Raw genomic sequence first — 21,598 nt, forward strand, 5'->3', positions numbered from 1 at the left:
ATGATTGACTTTGTTCTGTTAATGTGATGTATTGCATGATTGTGGAATGTTAAACCAACTTTGCATTTCAGAAACAAAGCCAACTTGGCGAGGTTATAACGTACAGATAACAAAGGATATCACTTGGTAGTATTTTTTAGAATATCCAAATCCGTGCTTGTAAATCAGGTTGTCCAATAATGGTGTGTCGATTTTTTTCCTTGTTTTACATTTTAGTAGTCTTTCAAGATTGTAGTCACCGCATAAAATGAATTAGAATATATTCTTTCTGTATGTTCTCAGGTCTTTCTATGTAATATTGGTGTTTTGTTCTTTAGTAAGTATTTAGAGGAAAAATAAAGATTAATATCAGTCTAAAGTTTTTTGGTGAGAAGTCTAAATTTAAAAATCAAATTATTTTAATAGACATGATCATTTAAATTTGCTCTTTATATTGGATTTAATTTTGTTAATATGTATTTTCTAATTTCATTTGCATTTTCAAATTTACTTGAAACAAAACCTATTTAAAATAGCCTTTTATTTTATCAAGCTTAAGATATATAGTAACAATCCAAATTTTACTCATAATTTTGGAATTTTTTTTCTTTTTTCTTGGTATCAAATACATATTTTCATTATGGCTATCAAATGAACAAACTTGATGTTTTTGATTTTATGCATTTTTCTATTATATTCCTATCTGTTCTTTTTTTAATACCTATATTTTATTTATTTTTACTCTAATTTAATATTCCTTAGTTAATCCTTGAAATTTAAGATTAGATCATTGTTTATTTTTTTTTCTAATCTAGGCATTTGATATTATACTTTTCCCATTAAGCACAGTTTTCACTACAATCCATAGACTGTCATGAATTACATTTCCATTATCATTTAGTTTAAATTAACTTCTAATTTACTTTTTGATTTCTTCTTTTGCTCATGGTTTATTTTAGTATAGTATTAATTTTAAACAGTTGTATATTGTTCATTTTTATCATGAATATCAAACTTAATAATAATTACTGTGTTTGCTCAATGAAAACACTTTGAAATAAGTTTAAAGCTTTCAAAAATTTTAGACACTTCTTTAGGACTCAAGATACTATCATTGGTAAGTAATGCAAAATATGTACATTTGAAGAAAATTTCTAATCAAACATTGATGGGTTTAGTGTCCTTTATTTGACAACTGGGATTATTTTTTTTAATATATTTACATCCTTCTATGTTTTTCTCATGTTTTTGTCATCATATACTTTTAGCTATGAAGAAATACTTCCTTAAAATTCTTTAATGTTCTACATGGATTTTCTGCTTCTTCATTTACCTGTATTAGTTTGCTTCATGTGCTTTGAAGATCTAGTATTATGTACATATGGACTTTTTTTTTTTTTTTTGACAGGCAGAGTGGACAGTGAGAGAGAGAGACAAAGAAAAAGGTCTTCCTTTTGCCATTGGTTCACCCTCCAATGGCCACCGCGGCCGGCGCACCACGCTGATCCGAAGGCAGGAGCCAGGTGCTTATCCTGGTCTCCCATGGGGTGCAGGGCCCAAGCACCTGGGCCATCCTCCACTGCACTCCCTGGCCACAGCAGAGAGCTGGCCTGGAAGAGGGGCAACCAGGACAGAATCCAGTGCCCCAACCGGGACTAGAACCCGGTATGCCAGCGCCACAAGACGGAGGATTAGCCTATTGAACCACGGCGCCGGCCCTGTACATACGGATTTTACATTGTGATATATTCCTTGTAATTTGAATTTTTATCATCTTTAACTATATCCCTATTCCTAGTAAGTCTTCTGTAGTTAAACTTTGTTATAAATATCAATTTTACTTGATTAGTGTTCACACTAGGTCAGTTTTCTTTAACATGCTCTCATATTTATATTTAAAGTAGGTTTTTCATTTGAGGTGTGTCTCCTTTAAGCAACATTTAGTTGTACTTTTGTAAATTTTTAATATATTTAGGTTTATATTTATCAATTCATATTTTGCTTTATATTTTTCCCAGATGTTTCAAATTACATTCCCTCCTCTTTTGCCTTTTTTAATTAAACTATTTTTATTACATGGATTTTTTTCCTAAAAGGAAACACATAAGAACTCCAAAGAGTAAATCATTTAGACATTGATTTGCTATTATTTTCAGTAGATTTCCTGAAGAATATGAAATATATTTTATAATTAATTTAACAAGTATGATAAAATCCAATGTATATTATATACAGTCAATAACTATAATCTCTTGTTCATATTAAAAATTTCAACTATTAATTTTCTGTGTATAAAAATTAATAGTCTTTCTACATGTGAACAAAAATCAAATGTGTTGGAAGAAAAGGCTCAATTGCTACAGTAATAAATAAATACAAATGTATGTAAAATATCTAGATGCAAATTGGTAGTACATAAAATTTGACTTGTGGAAATGGAAAGATATACTATATTCTAAATTAAGGAGTCTCAACATCATAAAGATATCAATACCCATATAATAAACTATAAAACTAATGCAATTATGGTATAAATGCCATGAATTCTTACTACCCTCCATGTCTGGAAGTTAATGTGATTGTAAAGTTTTTCTGAAAAGGCAAGTTAGCAAAAGAGGCAGTCATAAGAAAAGCTAAAAGAGAAGAAATGAAAGCAATGGTGAGGAGAACTGGGGCGGGGGAGGCAGGGTGACATTGAGTAGTGTTTGCAATATTGAGAAATATTGAAATTTTGATAATTGAATAGTGTTGTATTATTCCATAAACAATGAGATAAGTCTATCAATCCTAACAAAACTTCCAGTAAACATTTAGTATTTTACACATACTCTTAGTATTTGATAAAAGTGTATTATAAATAGAGAAACTATGGAATTTTTAGTAAGTGGTATTATTTAACTAAATGCCTTTATGGCAAATGATGAAATTGAAAAGACAATTCTAACGTGTATGGGACTGCACAAAATCCTAAATAGCCAAAGCAATTGTTGTTTGTTGTTGTTATTAAAAATAACCTTGTTTGAGGTTTCTTGCGACATGACTTCAAAATATAGTGTAAAGCTATAGTTACCAAAGCAGCACAGTGATAGCATAAAAATACCAGTTAAATCAATGGAAAAGAAAGACGGATGAAGTTAGCATATTACAGCAAACTGATTGATGATGATGAAGTCAAGAACACATAATGGATAAAGGACAATTTTCAATGTATGCTATAGGAGAAACTCAATATCCACATACAGAAAAAAGGATGAAAATAGGTCCTTATCAAATTATATATAAAAATAAATTATAAATTATTTGAAGATTTACATATAACATCTGAAACCCTAAAACCTCTAAAAGAAAACAGATGAAAATCTCCATGACATGGATATGAAATGTGACATCTTTATTAAAAATGAGAAAGCATCAACAAAAGCATAGAAAGAAAAATAGGATTATATTAACATATATATATATATACATATATATATATATACACACATATATATGTAACAAATTACTCAACTAAAACTGTTCAAGGGACCTGAATAGACATTTTTCTACAGAATACCAATGACCAACAGGTATTTGAATAAAATGTTCAACATCAATAAACACCAAGAGACTGCACATTAAAATCACTATTATATATCACTTCACAACTGTTAGAATGGTCATTACCATAAACCTGAAGGATAACAAGTATCAAGGAGGACATAAAGAACAGGGAACCATTACACACTGTTGATGGGAATGCAGATTAGTATAGTCATTATGAAAAAGACTTCAATTATTTCTCAAGTAATTAAAAATAGAATTACCATATGATCCAGCAACCCCAATGCTTGATTTATATTTAAAAGAAATTAGATCAGTATGAGGAAAAGATACATATACTCTCATGTTTATTGCATCATTATTCACAATAGTCAAGAAAGAGAATAAACCTGTGTCCATCAGTGGATTACTGCATAAATAAAAGGTAATATACATACACAAAGGACTACTACTATACATGCATGTAAAGGAAATGCTGTAACTTGCCACATCATAAATATGCCTGGAATTCATAATATATGTGAAACAAGCCAGACACAGAAAGACAAATACTGCATGTTTTCAGTCATATGTGGATTCTGAAAAAGCTGACATTATAGAAGAGAGTAGACTGATAGTTAGCAGTGGCTGGAAAAAGTCCATAGGAACCTATAGGAGGACAGCTAAACACAGAACCAACAACGCTTTAGTTTTATGAGCAGCACATCATATATAACTATGGATGACAAAAGACTTTAAGTCGCCATGTTTAAAATTATAAACTCATCAACCAACAAGAGGCACTTGCTTACTTCACAGTATTTTTGAAAGCACCTGTAGGATTTTACAAGTATTTAACCCTTTAGGCCTCTGGGGCTTTCTCATTAAGATAACTATCATGTCTAGTAACACAAGATCATTAGACTTTTTAATTCTCAAACATTTGTATTAATAGCATTTTCCATTATAGAAACTTAAAGTCTGGTACCACATCACATCTTGACAGTCCTTCTAATATAATCCAAATAGACTGATTAGTTGGTGTCTCTATAAGATGAGAGACATAGGTCCTTCGATTTTTTCAGTTGGGCCCAAATTGGAAAAACCAAAGTCCAGGATTTACTGGAAATTTTAGAGACCAGATTGTTTGAAACTTTGATTTTTTGAATGCCTGTCAAGAATGCCAAGAAGGCTCAAAATACAAAATATCTGGTTGAAATAAGATTCCTTAAAATCATGACATAACATAGACCAAATTTGATCATTGTTACAAGGTGATTATTCAAATCTTTGAAAATAAGCACATATTTAAATAACCCATAGCTCTTAATAAAAATTCAGCTGTTTTTGAACAATTAGAATTTAACAGACATCAAGAGAACATAATAGATTACTTTAACACATTGATTTAACAGAGCATCAGAGTTTAATTCTATGTCAAAGAGAAATTGACCTTCCTGTGAAAGTGGCAAGATGGCGGAATAGGCAGGGAGCACACTATTAGTCCGGGGGAGAGACAGTTTAATATAAGTGGAGATACTGCAGGGTCAAGGAAGAGTAGGGGATGAAACAGCAGAGGAAACTCTTCCAGAACTAGTGATTCACAGTGTACCTGCGTGGAGAGCGTGGGAGCCCAAGTTTGGGACACCAGCGGCAGACTCAACACACCAGCGCTGGAACGCGAGGTGAGCCGAACCTCAATAACCCGAGCCACCAGTGGGCAAGCAGAAAGAGGAGGCTAGAGGGCACGAGGCTTGAAACTCCGTGGGGAAAAATTCACCAGGCTAACTAGAAGAGAGAGAGAGGAAAAAAATAAAAAAGTGACCAATACGGACACAAGTTTCTCTCTCTCCGCCCACCTCTCAAAGGCGAGCAAGACAAAGAACGGGCGCCATTTTGGACATACGTCATAAGCAGGGCGACCTCAGGTCTGCACCGGCCCTGAGCCTAGCAGAAACACCTGACGCTGAGGGGAGGGGTGAAATAACAGGAGATTAGGATCTAACTTGGCAACCCAGTGGGAGACTGCAGGAGAATTGGAGCCCACACTGAGGGCAGCAGAGATTCCCTGTGTGGTCCTTGGGAAAGAGCTTCCGATCTCTGGCTCCTGTGGGTATATCATTTGCCTGCTAACTACCTCCAATTACGTTCAGCTGTGCAGAATTAATTCCCTTTTGAATCAAAAAAAGAAAGAGATATGTACTAAACTGATCTTCTGTATATAAAGAGAATTGAAAATGAATCTTTATGTGAATGGAAGGGGAGAGGGAGCGGGAAAGGGGAGGGTTGCGGGTGGGAGGGAAGTTATGGGAGGGGGGAAGCCATTGTAACCCATAAGCTATACTTTGGAAATTTATATTCATTAAATAAAAGTTTAAAAAAGAAAAAAAGAAAGAGAGATTTACCACACCTAACCTGGGAGTGTCATCTTTGACACACCCTCAACCCTGAGGAACCAAACACAGCTCTCAGGCCACACTCATCTCAAGCCTCTAAGGCTCCACTGAAAGCAGACAGTCCACTTAATATAGAGCCATAGTGAAACAAGAAAAAACACCACAGTGAAGAAACCAAATATCTCCAACATGCCAAACAACAAACGCAAAAACCAAGCTAACAAGAACAAGGAAGACACTATGACGCCCCCAAATGAAAAAGACACCCCAATTCAAGATTATGAAGATGATGAGATCAAAGAAATGCAAGAAGCGGATCTCAAAAAACTGATAAGAACATTAAGAAGTTCTCAAAAACAAATTCTTGAACTACAGAAATCCTTCATGGACAAGATAGAAAATCTCTCTCGTGAAAATGAAATATTAAGGAGGAATCAAAATGAAATGAAACAACTAGTAGAACAAGAAACTGTGATAGTGACGAGAAATCATAATGAAATGAAGAATTCAATAGATCAAATGACAAACACATTAGAGAGCCTTAAAAACAGAATGGGTGAAGCAGAAGTGAGAATATCAGACTTAGAAGACAGAGAACAGGAAAGGAAACAGGCAAACCAAAGAAAAGAAGAAGAAATTAGAAATCTAAAAAATACTGTCAGGAATCTACAGGATACTATTAAAAAACCTAATATTCGGGTTCTAGGAGTTCCTGAAGGCATGGAGAGGGAGAAAGGATTAGAAGGCCTTTTCAGTGAGATACTAGCAGAAAATTTCCCAGGTTTGGAGAAGGACAGAGGCATCTTAGTACAGGAAGCTCATAGAACCCCTAATAAACATGACCAAAAGAGATCCTCACCACGACATGTTGTAATCAAACTCACCACAGTGAAACATAAAGAAAAGATCCTAAAATGTGCAAGAGAGAAACTCCAGATTACTCTTAGAGGATCTCCAATTAGACTCACAGCAGACTTCTCATCAGAAACCCTACAAGCTAGAAGGGAATGGCGAGACATAGCCCAGGTACTAAGAGAGAAAAACTGCCAGCCCAGAATATTATATCCTGCAAAGCTCTCATTTGTGAATGAAGGTGAAATTAAGACTTTTCATAGCAAACAGAAACTGAAAGAATTTGTTGCCACTCATCCTGCCCTGCAAAAGATGCTTAAAGATGTGTTACACACAGAAACACAGAAACATGGTCACCAATATGAAAGAAGGTAAAGGAAGGAAACCTCACAGCAAAAGATCACAGGAAGCTCAATTTCTCTTTGACATAGATTTATTTATTTTTAAAGTTTAATTATTAATAAAAAAGGAACAGATTTCATATTTTTCATAAATGCAATTCTATAGTCATTCCATAGTATATGCATATACTTCAAGTAATTATGTTTTACATGGAAAACCCCTTTTTTTAAATCATGAACAGATAATTTCATCTGTCCATGTAAAAATAAATACGTAAATAAACAGAAATGAGATAGTGTTATGGCACAACAGGTTAAGCTGCTACTTGGGATGTCCAACATAACATCCAAGTGTTGGTTTAAGTCCCACTATTCTATTTCCAATCCAGTTCCCTACTAATGTACCTCGAGAGCAGACGGTGATGGCATTAAGTACTTGATCCCCTGCCACTCAAGTGGGAGACCCAGATAGAATTTGTGACTCCTTGCTTCAGCTTGGTGTATTCTCAGTTGTTGAGGCTACTTGGAGAGTGAAAAATGAATGGAAGCTCTCCCTGTCTCTCTCCATTCCCCTCCTTCTCCCTTCCCCCTCTACTTTGCCCCCCTCCCTCCCCCTCTCCATCTCCTTCTCCTTCTCTCAGTTTCACTATAAATACATAAATAGATAGATAACTAAGTAAATAATCTTTTAAAAATGCAGGAAAAAACCCTAAGCAGTCATTATTTTAGATTTTTCATTTCTAACCTTACTGATCTCTTCTTGAATATTTTCAACTTTTTTTGCCTAGCTTATTTGGCTTGGAATATGATGAAAGAATTCTGAGTCCTTGATAAACTCTTGGAATAAGCCTCTATTGCTCTAGGAATGATATCCAAAATTTATGGATCAGTAAACTGATTGTAACTGGCAACTCCTGCATTATGGACTAAATTTCTTGCTCTCTGTGTTCATTCTTTTACATGGAGCACCTTGTTACACGTCTGTTCACTGCCACAAACCACTCTTTATAATTATATCCATAAGGTATGATATTTCTTTCAATGTACCATCCATCTTTCTATATCTATCATGATAAATGAGATTATGTGATTCTTTGTGTAAATGTCACGTCTCGTAATTTTTATAGTTCAAGGACTTTGTTCTGTACTAGAGATTCCAGCCTTTCTGAATCAGGATGATTCATATAGGATATTTTTAGAGGCCCATGAAATGGTAAGTCCCATGTCATATATGATCATATACATACATACAGATATCTTGGCTGCTTGGAAACACTGTAATACAGTCTACAACTAGAATAACTTCAGAAAGACTAACAGAAATGTTCTAGACACTCTTCCAACATATTGAGGAAAAGATAAAGGTTGAGGTAGTACCGGAGGAAATCATCAAATGATTCTAGGAACATCTTCAGCGTCATAGAAAGACTCACAACAAGAACTAGATTCTACTGCCAAGGCTCTTTACATTATATGACTGAACCAACTTAACTTGAATTTAGCTTCCTTTCTTTATCAATGAACTATTGGTCCAAATAAGCAATTAGCCTTTCAAAGTTTGACTTCAGTTAATCTATCAGACATAAATAGTACTGGAATTTTTAAAAATAAATGCTTTATTTTCAGAGATATGGGAAATATCTCCTTTAATAAAATGGAGTATCCACTCTATGATCTGAATCTCTAACTAAATTTGTGGCACCTTTTAAAATGGACTCTATGAGAAACAGTGACTTGATCAGTTCTTGTCCTGACTGTTGATGTACAATGTAATATATTATCCATTTTAGTATTTTTTTTTTGTTCTAGTACTAGTGGTTGAACTCTGTAATTAACACACAATTATTCTTAGGTGTTTAAGTTTTAACTGGAAAGTGATCCCTGTTAAATATAAGAGTGGGAAAAAGAGAGGGAGGAGATGTACTTTGTGGGACATGCTCAATCGGACTTGCCCCAAATGGTGGAGTTAGAAACATGCCAGGGGATTCCAATACAATCCGATCAAGGTGGCATGTAGCAATGCCATCTCACTAGTCCAAGTGATCATCTTCAGTTCACAATTGATCACACTGATAGGTCTAAGAGTCAAAGGGATCACACAAACAAGACTAGTGTCTGCTATTACTAACTGATAGAATAAAAAAGGGAGAGAACAATCCAACATGGGAAGCGGGATACACAACAGACCCATAGAATGGCAGATGTCCTAAATAGCACTCTGGCCTCAGAATCAGCCCTTAAGGCATTCGGATCTGCCTGAAGAGCCCATGAGAGTATTGTAGGCATGCAAAGCCAAGACACTCTGGAAAAAAAAAAAAAAAGAAAAAGAAGGAGACCTAAATGAAAGATCTCTGCGAGTGAGATCCCAGTGGGAAGAACAGGGCCATCAAAGAAAGAGGTACCTTTCTCTGAAGAGAGGAGAGAACTTCCACTTTGACTATGACCCTGTCGGAATAAGATCGAAGTCGGCGAACCCTAAAGGCTTCCATAGCCTTGGCAACTCATGATTAGAGCCTAGGGAGATTTCTGACGCCATAAACAAGAGTGTCAAATTGTTAAATCAACAACAGGAGTCACTGTATACTTACGTCTCATGTGGGATCTGTCATTAATGTGTTGTCCAATGTGAAGTAGTGCTATAACTAGTACTGAAATAGTATTTTTACACTTTGTGTTTCTGTGTGGGTGCAAACTGATGAAATCTTTACTTAGTATATACTGAATCGATCTTCTGTACATTAAAATAATTGAAAATGAAAAAAAACCTTGGTTTTAAATTGGAAATTGCATAGAAAATTAATCAATTTTTTAAAAAAAAATATCATGAAGGATCTCTGTCATTAATGTGCTGTACATTGTTATTTAATGCTATAACTAGTACTCCAACAGTATTTTTCACTTTGTGTTACTATGTGAGGGCAAACTGTTGAAATCTTTACTTAATATATACTAAACTGATCTTCTGTATATAAAGAGAATTGAAAATGAATCTTGATGTGAATGGAAAGGGAGAGGGAGCGGGAAAGGGAAGGGTTGCGGGAGGGAGTGAAGTTATGGGGGGGAAGCCAATGTAATCCATAAACTGTACTTTGGAAATTTATATTCATTAAATAAAAGTTTAAAAGATATGAAAACTTTTTAATTATCAGGAGAAGCGATTCCTTAAGGCTTACAAATCTTTGAGTGTAAATGCAGAATACAACTTTTCTTTAAACCGTAGTACAAGAAAAAATTAAAAATAGGTTTGGAAAACACTTTTTATAGGGTAGAAAAGTCTTTTCTGACTTTGAAATCAATTTTGGACAACTATTCCAAAAAATAACAACCAACTGCAAGTGAGTTTGTCATTTTTTTCCTTTGATTCCTACAGATATATATAGCAAGAAGCCCAGAGAGAAAAAAATCTACTTTCTTAAAAAAATTACCTGTGGGAAGAGATTTAGCAGCACCCTTATTCTATTTAGATTGTTGATCCTCACAGATAATACTAATGTGCAAAATACATAAGATGTTCAGATCAAAATCAGAGACCAAAAATTATACATATGCAGTGTAGAAGGACAATGCATGTTAAGACATAGGTGCTTTATTACAGAAATTGAAAAGAAATGGAAAAGCAATGTGTAAGATATTATGATATAATATTTGTGTATGCATCTGTCCTGGCATTCCAATGAATGTGCATCAAAAATTAGTCAAAAATATAGAATATTGGATGTATATGTATACTTATACTAAAATCCAAATGACACATAACAGCAATTAAATAGCCTGAAAATAGATCTATTCTTCTAATACTTCTAGAAAATTTACTGATGAGGAGGCATGACTTGTACTTACACAACATAAAAACATCAAACTTCTGAGGGCCACAGAAGGTTCTCAAGAAAATAAAGAACGTTTGCAAAACCTATGCCAGAAAGAACATGTACTATCTCACCTCTTGAAATCAGCCACAATCTCACAGCAGTTGCAAGCTTTAAGTGGAAATATAAATAAATAAAATCTTTAACCAACTACAACTGCAAAGGGATCACATTTATGCTGGTGGAAATAATTAACCAGCTGGAGGTTAGCCAGTACACCAGACAGAAAATATCACCATCCCCTATCAAATTCTGTAGGATTTTTAATGAGCACAAATCGTCATGACCTTGAGTTTTCATGCTCCATCCACACAAAGTACTTCTTAACAGTACAACTGATCTGTCCCTTCCCTTGACTCATGCTATGGGACACTGATTCAGAACACAGGATTAGGAAGTTTGTGAACCACTGCAAAACATTTTCAGTTCAATTAAATAACAGATTTTCCAGGATAGTGACAATGTTGTTTTGCTGCTAGCAGCAAATGGCAGAACTGCTTGATGAATTCCTATCAAGGAATTTAATATTTTAATGTGGATCATCTATAAAGGCTTAATACTGTTTTCTGCTACTTGGAACACCTCTACTCTCCTCCCTAAATAAAGCCAGTTTTACTTTTGTTCATTAGCTGTGGCTTCCCTGGCTTAGACTTTTGCACACATGCATTTGATTTGTGCCGAATGGATGGCAAATTATTCAGATTGCAAATCATAATTGAGCAGAAATCCATATGATGTGACTCACACAAACCTGCCATCCACTTCTGTTTTACAAAGACTGCAGTCTTTTTTTTTTTTTTTTTTTTTTTTTTGGACAGGCAGAGTTAGTGAGAGAGAGACAGAGAGAAAGGTCTTCCTTCCATTGGTTCACCCCGCAAATGGCCATTACGGCCGCTGCTGCGCCCATTCAAAGCCAGGAGCCAGGTGCTTCCTCCCGGTCTCCCATGCGGGTGCAGGGCCCAAGCACTTGGGCCATCCTCCACTGCCCTCCCGGGCCACAGCAGAGAGCTGGACTGGAAGAGAAGCAACCGGGACTAGAACCCGGTGCCCATATGGGATGCCAGTGCCACAGGCGGAGGATTAACCAAGTGAGCCATGGCGCCGACCCCCAGTAACTATCAATTTTGAGCACTTATGTGCAAAACTCTATACTAGACATTTCACAATTATGATTTCATTTAACCCTCTCAGTAATGGAAAGGATATTGCTAATGTCATTTAACACATGAAGGGGAGGGATGTGATGTACTTGCAGGAATCCAAGCAGCTAACATTCTTCTTTCACCTCTTTAGGCTTTTTTTATAAATAAAAATACAGTACCATAAAATCTCTCTCTCTCACACTCTTGCTCTCTCTGAAACACACACACACACACACACATACACACACAGGCTAGAAGTTCATGCTGTTCACCAGATTTGGGAAGAGATACATCACTGTAGTTCGATTATTCCATATATCCATATTTAATCGACTCTAAAACCATGAAAATTAAATTGTAGCACAAAAGCAAAAATTCAGAGTATGATTTTTGCATTATAGTAGGTATTTCTCTATTTTTTCCTGAATGTTTTCCCTCACATTTCATTTGCTGCACTATTTTCCCCCTTAGGGAGTTGACCCTCTCAAACCATATTTCCTGATTTTATATGCATTCATCAGAGTTCTGCTGAGAGGATACTGATATGACATTAGACAAGAGAATAGGAAAAGCTAGAGTATGCCCTGCTCTCTCTTCATGCCACAGGCAGTCTGCAGTGGATTGTTCACTCCTCTAGCGTCAACTCATCACCAAATGGATTGTTCTCCATGGTCCCAGCTCTTGATGGGAAAGTCAGCTGTAGTTCTCTGGTAACACTACGCCTGGTGATAACAGCTGGCTTGCCTTTTAGCTACTTTTATGATATCTTTAATAGTACAAAATTCACTTCAATGACGTTCAATTTATTTTTGTCATAGTTACTTTGCATGTTACATCTAGAAACTAGAGACAATTCCAAGGTGAAAATAAAATAAAATAAAATAAAATAAATATTTATTCTTATTTTGGTTGTAGCGTTATCATAGTTTTAGCTTCTTTTACATCTATCAGCTTTCTGTAGGCTGAGGCAGAGTCAAACTTTACTTTTTCCTTTCATGTGGATATTCAGTTGTTCCAAGATCATTTTTTGAAAAGATTATTCTTGCAATGATGCTGTGGCATAGTAGAATTAGCTACAGCCTGCAATGCAGGCATCCCATATGGGCACCAGTTTGAGTCCCACTTCCCATCTAGCTCCCTGCTAATGTGCTTGAGAAAGCATTAAAGGATGGCCCAAGTGCTTGGGCCCTTGCCATCCATATGGGAGATCAGGATGGAATTCCTGTCTCCTGGTATTGGCCTGGCCAGCCTTTGCTACTAGAGCCATTTTGGAAGTGAATCAGTGAATGAAAGATTCCTATCTCTCTCTCTCTCTCTCTCTCTCTCTCTCTCTTTTCAAATAAATTAATTAAATCACTTTAAAAAAGACTATTCCTACCCCCAATTAACAGACATTATGAATTTTACTATTTCATGTAAATTTTGAAACAAGGACATTTGAGTTATCAAAGTTTGTCATTTCTTTTTATTATTATAACTGCTATGGGTCTCCTAAACTTCCATATGAATTTTGGATTGGCATGCCAATTTCTGCAAAGAAGTCACTGGGTATTTTGACAGGGATTGTATTGCACATGCAGATCAATTTGAAGAATATGGCTACTGTAATATCGAATCATCCATTCCATGATGACAACATGACTTCCTGTTTATTCTGATCCTCTTTTTCTTAAAAGATTTACTTTTGTTTACTTGAAAGAGTTACAGAGAGAGGTCTTTAATCTGCTGGGTCACCCCTAAATGGCTTCAACTGCTAGAGCTGAGCAGATCCAAAGCCAGGAGCTAGGAGCCAGGAGCTTTTTCTGGGTCTTTCACAGGGGCCCAAGGACCTGGACCATCCACCACTGCTTTTCCCAGGTGCATTAGCAGTGGAGCAGCTGGGACTTAAACTGGAGCCCATATGGGATGCCAATGCAGTATGCCAGGGCTTTAATATATAATATAATTTAATATAATATAAACTTTATATATTGTTTACTGTTATTTTATAGAAATAAATTAATTTTAATATTTTACTTGTATTTTGCAACTTTAATGAGTTCTCCCACTACATATAATAGATTTTACTTGTGAATTCGTTAAGATTTCTATGTATATGATATTATCATCTGTACATGGAAACAGTTTATTTCTTCCTTTCTAATCTGGATGCTTTTATTAAAGAATTATTATTTTTTTATTTATTTGAAAGTCAGAGTTACATAGAGAGAGAAGGAGAGACAGAGAAGGAGAGTGAGAGAGAGAGAGGGAGAGAGAGCAAGAGAAAGAGGTCTTCCATCCTCTGGTTCACTCTCCAATCACTCCCCAATTGGCTGCAACAGCCGAGAGCTGCACCAAACCGAAGCCAGGAGCCAGGAGATTCCTCTGGGTCTCCCACGCGGGTTCAGGGCCCCAAGGACTTGGGCCATCTTTCACTGCTTTTCCAGGCCATAGCAAAGAGTGGACTGGAAATGGAGCAGCCAGGACTCAAAACCGGTGCATATATGGTATGCCAGCACTTGAGGCGGCAGGTTTACCTGCTACATCACAGAGCCGGACCCTCAATCTGGATGCTTTCTATTTCATTGTTTTTTTTTTTTTTAATTTAATTGCTTTGCTACATAGAGTGAAAATTTTAAAAGGAAAAAATCTTTGATTTCTTCCAGATTTTAACGAGAACAAATTCAGTTTTCTATCACTAATCATGATGTTAGCTGTGAGTTGCTTGGAGATGCACTTATCAATTTGGAAGAGTTCTTCTCTATTCCTAATTTCTTAAGATTGTTTTTCTTTTGGTTTATCATGAAAAGATGTTTACATTTTTCAATTGTTTTTCTAAGCTTTTGAGATGATGTGTTGATTGTCTTTAACCTAGTAATATTGTGTTATCTAGAATGATTTGGTGTGTTAAATCTAAGAAGTTTCTGCATAAAAGAAGAAATACTCAACAATGTGAAGAGGCAACCTATAGGATGGTAGAAAACATTTGAAAACTATGCATCTGATACAGATTAATACCCAGAATATATAAGGAGCTCAACAACAACAAAACAATCCAGTTAAGAAATGGACAAAGCACATTAACAGGCACTTTTCAAAGCATGAAATTCAAGTGGCTAACAGCAACATGAAGAAATGTTCAGGATCAGTAGCCATCAGGGAAATACAAATAAAAACTACAATGAACTTTCCCTTCACTTCAGTTAAAAAGGTTATCATTTGGGGGCCAGTGCCATACCATAGTAAGCTAAGCCTCTGCCTGTGGCACTGACGTCACATATGGGCAACAATTCATATCCTGGCTGCTCCTCTTCCTATCCAGATCTATATTATGGCCTGGGAAAGCAGTGGAGGATGGCCCCTGCACCAGCATGGGAGACCAGGAGGAGCACCTGGCTCCTGGCTTCCGATCTGTGTAGCTCCGGCCATTGTTGCCATTTGGGGAGTGAACCAACGGAGGGAAGACCTTTCTCTCTTTCTCTCTCTCTCACTGTCTGTAACTCTACCTGTGAAATAAATAAATTAAAAAAAAATCTAAAAAATTATGTATTTCAAATATTTGAAAAAAGGATGGAAAAAACAAGAGGGATGTAGAGTCAAAAGTATCATTATGTGGTTAAAATCATATATGAATTCTGTTCTCTATATATCAATTAAAATATAAGAAACAATTCTTCATCCATTCAAATTTAAGAAATCTCATTACACTTTCAGGTTCTACTTCAAATTCTAGTTTTTATGGTATTTCTATCTCATCTGTATGTACTTCCTCAACAGAAATCTTGAACCCCTAAACGTTATTCATTGCAATTGGAACTGATTTCTTCCAAATTCCTTTTAATGTTGATACTTTGGCATCCTCCCAAGAGTAACAAATATTCTTAATGATATTTAGGATGGTGCTTCCTTTCCAGAATGTTTCAATTTACTTTTTCCAGATCCTTCAGAGAAATCACTATATGGCAATTAGAGCCATATCATACATATCTCTTAAACAATGAAATTTAAAAGTCAAAATTAATCTTTAATCAGCGGGCATCAGATCAAATCTTGTATTAGCAGTTAGGAAAACATTAATCTTTGTATTTATTTATTTATCTTATTTTTTGACAGGCAGAGTGGATGGACAGTGAGAGAGAGAGAGAGACAGAGAAAAAGGTCTTCCTTTGCCATTGGTTCACCCTCCAATGGCTGCCGTGGCCGGCGCGCTGCGACCAGCACACCGCGCTGATCCAAAGGCAGGAGCCAGGTGCTTCTCCTGGTCTCCCATGAGGGTGCAGGGCCCAAGGACTTGGGCCATCCTCCACTGTACCCCCGGGCCACAGCAGAGAGCTGGCCTGGAAGAGGGGCAACTGGGACAGAATCCGGCGCCCCAACCGGGACTAGAACCCAGTGTGCCAGCGTTGCAAGGTGGAGGATTAGCCTATTGAGCCGCAGCGCCGGCTAACAACACTAATCTTGTATATCTCCATCAGAGCTCTTGGGTAAGCAGGTGCATTTTTCAATTTGCAATAAACTTCGAAAGGAATTATTTTTTCTCTAAGTAGCAGGTCTCAACTGTGGGCTTAAAATAGCCAGTAAGACATGTTGTAAATAGATGTGTTGTCACAGAGGCTTTACAGAAAGAATAGATTTAGTGTAATACCTAAGGGTTTAGGAGTTTCAGAATGGTATGTGAGTATTGGTTTCAACTTCAAGTTACAAACTGTATTTACCCTTAACAAGATAGTCAGTGTGTCCTTTTAACCCAAGCATTGAGTTCTCTCCAGCTCTGCAAGTCCCAGGAGCATCTTCCTCCAATATAAGGTTGCTTGGTCCACTTGGAAAATATGTTGTAGCCAAGTTCATCATAGTTCTGCAGGCTGAGAAGTAAAAACAGCAATGTACTAGTAGCAGATTCAGGATCTGATAAAGACTCATTTTATGCCCCAGAGATGGCAACTTTAGCTGTATTCTCACATGACAGAAAGTGAAACAGCTCTGCCACACTTCTTTATGAAGTAACTAATCGAACTGATAAGAATTCTACCCTTATTACTTAATCAATGTCTAAAGCCCCACCTATTAATACTATCTCTTTACTATCTATTTTGCCCACCAAGAAAGGTTTGTATTAAAATACACTTTGATATTAAATATGCCAATCAATAATTTTGTTTATTGTTTGTACACCATAACAGTTTTCATATTTTTATTTTAACCATTTTTTCCTGTAATATAAAGTATGTTTCTTGAAGGCAACATACAATCATGTCATTTATTCTGATTCTTATTATTATTTAAAGATTGATATATTAATTTGAAAGGCAGAGTTACAGAAAGAAAGAGAGACAGAAACAGAGCGATCTATCTTCTGGTTCATTGCACAAATGGCCATATCAGCAGAGACTAGAACAGGCTAAAGCCAGGGGCCAAGAGTTTAAGCCTATCTCTATGTTGGTGTAGGGACCCAAGGAGTTGGGCCATCTGCTGATTTCCCAGGCACATTAGTAGGGAGCTGGATCAGAGGTGGAACAGCACAGGGACTCGAACTGGTGTCTACATGTGATGCTGGCACTGCAGGCAGCAGTTTAATGCCTTTAGCCACAGCACTGGCCCTGATCATGTCATTTTTTTAAAATATCTTTTCCAATCTAGATTATTTAATGAACCGGTTAGTTTGTTTAATCCATTTACATTAACCCAGTTAAGTAACTCCTCCATCACTACCTTATTTGTTTTAAATATATTCTAGTGTACTATTTTAATTATCTTGTTTCTTTTTATATCTTTATGTTATTTTTAGTGCTTACTTTGGGGATTAAAATTAAAATCTTAATTTGAAATAATCTAGTTCGGATTAATAGTACAATTTCAACAGTATATTGAAATTTATTCTAAATTATATCCATTTCCATTTGTCTAATTATTACCATTTAAGTGACTTATTATTTAAATATTGCTATTGGGACTGGTGTTCAGTGCAGTGATTCAAACACTGCTTTGGAGGCCACAAATCCCATATCAGGATGCCTCCAGCTCTGCCTTTAATTCTAGGTTCCTACTAATATGGACCCTGAGAGGCACAGGTGATGGCTCAAGTACATAGATACTTGCCACCAACATGGCAAAACGAGACTGGGTCTTTTTGGTTATGACCTGTTCCAGAGTTGGCTGTTGCAGACAATGGCTGAACCGGCAGGTGGAAAATATGTCTTTTTTCTGACTCTCACTTTTTCTCTGCCTTTCAAATAAATAAGACATATAAAAGTATACAATTATAAATGTGTGTGATTTATGCAGTGTCATATATATGCCAAGTATTGTAAAATCACACACACATATATATATACACATATACTTAAATTGCAGTCCATCAAAATAGTTATATTATTATTGCTTTACACAATTATCTTATAATTAAATAAGAGGAGATATAAAACAAAATACATATATAGTCTTTTACATTAACTGATGTAGTGAACTTTACTCACACTTCATACTTAGGTAGATTTGAGTTACCAAGTTTTATTTCAATTCAATGGAATTAAATACCTCTAGCATTTCCTGGAGTGTGTCTTTCAGTGACATATTCTAATTTTTTGCTTATTTGCTAATATCTTAATATCTTTCACTTTTAAAAAAAACTTATTTACTTTTATTTGAAGCTGAGTTACAGAGAGAAAGAGGAGAGAGAGAGATTGGTCTTCCATCTGCTGGTTCACTCTCCAAATGGCCACAACAGCTGGAGCAGGGCTGGCCCAAAGTCAGAAGTCAGGAACTTCTTCTGAATCTCCCATGTCAGTGGCAGGGGCCCAAGTACTTGGACCATCTCCCACTGCTTTTCGCAGGCCATTAACAATGAGCTGGATAGGAAGAGAAGCAACAGGGAAGCAACAGGGAAGACATGAACTAGCACCCATATGGATGCCAGTGTCACAGGAGGTACCTTTACCTGCTATGTTACCATTCCAGCCCCATTATATCCTTCATTTTTGAAATCTAGTTTTGCTTAATTTAGAATTATTGGCTAAGACTTTTTTACTTTTTTTTTTTTGGCATTTGTATACATCATCTACTGTTTCTGTTCTTCTTAGTTACTGATAGAAGTCATCTGTTAATCTTATTGAGAATGAATTCTATGGCATATTTTATTTTTCTTCTGCTGCTGTTCTCATTGTTTAGTGATTTCCTTGGACTAATTCTGTGGAATCTGTGTTCTCCCTAGTATGCAGCTACGGCTTGATTATCTTAGTGCTCAGCCAAAGATTGATCAAAGATTTTCTTAAAATCTTGAATAAAAAGTCTTCCTCTTGCCGTGGAACTCTGAATGTATGTTGGGGCACACCTTCAACCTTCATTGTGCTTGCAATTCTGCTTTGGCAAAACAGCTTGCCTGCAGAAGTCCTCAAGGTCATGGTGAGTGCACAAGTCAGGTTTCTGCAGGAGTTTCTTAGGCATGTGAACATCTTGTATATTTAAGTTTAGCATTTAGAGTTCTCAAAAATATCTTAAAATGTCACAAGCCCTATTATACACAATTATTTCACAGCTGTTTCTTTGAAGTATTTGGCCGGATTCTTGTTTACCTCAACTTGTATCATAGCATCAATTAGTTAAAATGAACTGACTGGAGAACCTGACTTCCCACTACAAGGTGCCTTGGGGTCCTGGACCTCAAGATGGGCATGTGCCAGCAGGGCAATGATGCATCATGGGAAAAGACAAACAACCAGATCCGAAAGTGTCAGAAGCACATCTGTGGTCATGTGTGTGTGTCTGCACATGTGTGTGGCATGCAGGTGTATGAGGCAGGCAGTGGGCAGCTCATGTTCTTGAACCAATACCATAGGCAGAAGCTGTCAGTGCAGGGCTTCAAGAAGGCACTTTTCCAGTTTTTCCACAATGCACAGTGCCTGGGCCCTAAGCTCCTGGGCCCTATGCTCAAGAAGCCAGCAGAGCTCAAGGCGGTGTTAGAACAATTGGAGCTGTACAATTTATACTCAGGCTCTCTGCTAGTCATTTATGATGGAAAGGAGTGGCCTGAAGTGGCCCTGGACCCAGATGCTGAGGACTTAGAAGACCTTTCAGAGGAGTCATCTGTAGAGTCCACTGGTGCCTATGCCTACAAGCCCAATGGTGCCAGCCCAGTGGACATGCACATAATGAACTTTGCACATACCACCTGCTGGCTATATGGCAAGTACAGTGTGGCGCACAGGGCCAAGATGCTGCCTACATCTTTGGGTTCCAGAACTTGGTAGACACTGTCACAGGGATAAGTGAGGATGGTGGGGAGTGAGCTCACTGGCTGCTCCAGCACCTGAGATACTCTTTGTGTCCCAGCACAGCTATTCTGCACCAGGGAGGAGGCCAGCATGGCCAAGTGGTGTCCCCTGCAGCCCGGAGCTGATTTTCAGGGCCTCTGAGCCGGCCCCAATTGCACTCAGAGTCTTTGTTTATTTCAACAGTTTTGTCAACATTCCATATTTGATGATGAAGATACTTCTTTCTTCCCTTAGTGTAAATGTTCTAATACATATCTTTCTTGATTATCAGAAAAAGAAATACTTCACTACATGCATGAAATATCCTTGTCATTTCTGTTTGCCTACTGGAAGCTTCTATTTGTTACTGCTGCTTATTCTGTACCTCCCCCATAAATGCTCTGTACCTCCTCCAATAAATGCTTGCACATCAAAAATATTATTAGACAATTAGTCCCTCATATTAAGAGTACCCACTGCAGAGGCTGGATAAAATGCAATCTATGACAATTACAGCTGCCCAACCTTGGGAAGTCACTTAACATTCCTGTCATAGTTCACTTAGTACTCCCTCACAAGATTGTTGTAAGAATAAAGTGAAATAATGAAAAGTGCTTGGATGAGATAAGCTTATTGTAAACATTCGCTGTTGATATCTTCCTTATCATCATTGTTGTTGTGGAGAGTTTTAGAAGCCACCAAAATTTCATTTACCACTTCCTCAGAAAATACATGTGGGAGCATATGACTTAAAATGCGCCCATACAATTTCACTTTATCCTTAATCCAGTCTGACAATAAAACCAAACTTGATTTACTACCAAGTGCAACTTTAACTCTCTAAGAGGAATTTAGAAAGTCCATTTAGTTCTAATTTCTTTCAGTACTTAAATTTTTGGAATTTTTCAGGTTAACTAAAATAAAAGATTATGTCAACAACCAAACCCGCCAAATGATTCAGTTAAAAAACAAATGGGTAACTGCTTTAGGAACATCCAACTTGTATTGTTTTTTACAGATCAGAAATAGTTGAAATGTTTTATAAGTGTATTTATATACTTTGTATATGTGTATATATATATATTTATGTACTATATATACAGAGAGACTAGAAACAAAACAGACTAGCCATATAATCCAGCAATGCCAGTACTGGATATATTCCCAAAAGACTTGAACATGTTGTATCAAATAGATATCTGCATCAACATAATTATAACACTGCTGTTTACGGTAGCCAAAATTTTGAGTCAACCAAGCTCTCCATCATCAGAT

At 36.5% G+C, this 21,598-nt stretch overlaps 1 pseudogene; it reads left to right on the forward strand.

Moving 5' to 3' along the window:
• The first annotated feature begins 18,180 nt into the window (after positions 1-18,180).
• LOC133751038 (inositol hexakisphosphate kinase 2-like) lies at positions 18,181-20,358 on the forward strand (annotated as a pseudogene).
• Positions 20,359-21,598: the final 1,240 nt, after the last annotated feature.

The sequence above is a fragment of the Lepus europaeus genome, chromosome 2, assembly GCF_033115175.1.
Source record: "Lepus europaeus isolate LE1 chromosome 2, mLepTim1.pri, whole genome shotgun sequence".
Classification (NCBI taxonomy): Eukaryota; Metazoa; Chordata; class Mammalia; order Lagomorpha; family Leporidae; genus Lepus; species Lepus europaeus.